The following is a 1,542-nucleotide window of genomic DNA, read 5'->3' on the forward strand; positions in this document are numbered from 1 at the left end:
TTGCATTCGAAGAAATTATGTCTTTTGTAATATATTGGTTATATTGTGTAAAACTTTGTTTTTTGAGATTGTTGATGATCGACAATCTATGTTATGTCATTTGAACCTTTATTGGTATAATAAAGGTTATGGTTTGTTTTAAAAATGAATGCAAGCTTTGAAAAACGTATCATATAGAGGTCAAAACCTCACAATGAAACCAATTAATATGAAACGTTTATAATCGATATAAACGGGGCATTTCATCATTGGTATTACAACATCCGTATAGTGGGAGTTGACTCTGGTTAAAGAATTAGGTTAATCTGAATTTGTACACGCGTATGCGGTCAGTGTTCCAACGGTGAAAGGGAAGGTGGTAAGGTGGAGGATCAAGGATGTGGTGGTGTTCTCTCATAAGTATCTTGATGGTTGTGTCCACATGTTTGTTATACTAGGTAGTCTATTCTTTGTTGAAAAGATAGATCGAGTAAATGGTTTTGTGTACGGATCACTTGGGTGATGGGGTTGATAGAGTCGGGTCGGACCCTGACTCGGTATCTCATAGTCTAGTGAGATGATTGCCAGAAACAGAGAGGGTTTGGTTTGTATTGATCCTAAGCGAGTAACGGTGATTTGATTGTAGCTCAGTTTAAAGGTGTCTAAAGTCTTCCTTCCCATGGCGTGGAAGTGCGACGTGTCCCGAGTTTGTTTATCAGGCGGTATTGTTTAGAGTGGGTTATGGTTGGGAAATCAAATTGTTGCTGTGGGATGATATTTGAGGTTTAGGTTGTTTGTTGATTACATTTCTTGACAAGTTGAGGTGCTCCTTATCGAAAGCTGCTAGTTTGATGGTTAGAGTATGCGTGTCCCAAAAAAAAAAATTTGGCGGTATAGACGGGTACGTTCAAGAGTCGAAGTTTTGATCGAGTATGGGTTGATAAAATGGGCTGTGTTTAGATCATCCTTCAAGTGGGAGATTGTTGGATGTGTGAAGGATATCAAAACAACAAGAAAAAAGTGCGTTTTAGTATTAAGGCGCGTCATGGCTCAACACATGAATTAGGTTCGAAATTTGTAAAAAAGTTGTTCTGAAATCATGCCTTAAGCCACGGCGTGGCTCCTCCAGCCATGACGCGGCTTAAGCCTATCCGAGAGCCTGACGAGGAAAAACGCGTTTTCATGCTCTTTAAGTCGTTTCCTTGTTATTTTATGCCTATTTAAGGACCCTTATGTAACCCTAAATTGTACCTACGAAAATTATAATAAAATCCTCTCTGTTTGGCCGTGGAGTAAACCAATTCGTTTGAATTAAACGATTGGACATAACCACGTTAATTCCTTGTTCTTTACGTTTCTTGTTCTTATCTTTATTTGTGTTGGTGATTATTTGTTTGTTGCACGATGGATTGATAACTAGAGTTATCAAGTTCTCGTTAGGGCTCACCTAGAATTCCTAAAAACAGCACGCACGGTGCGTGTTGCGTGATTTCTGATGCGTGTTTACGAGCAAAAAGGGTTGTCTTGCTGAATATATTGAAAACACGCATCACACATGGGTTT

This window comes from Rutidosis leptorrhynchoides, chromosome 3 (assembly GCF_046630445.1).
Source record: "Rutidosis leptorrhynchoides isolate AG116_Rl617_1_P2 chromosome 3, CSIRO_AGI_Rlap_v1, whole genome shotgun sequence".
Taxonomy (NCBI): Eukaryota; Viridiplantae; Streptophyta; class Magnoliopsida; order Asterales; family Asteraceae; genus Rutidosis; species Rutidosis leptorrhynchoides.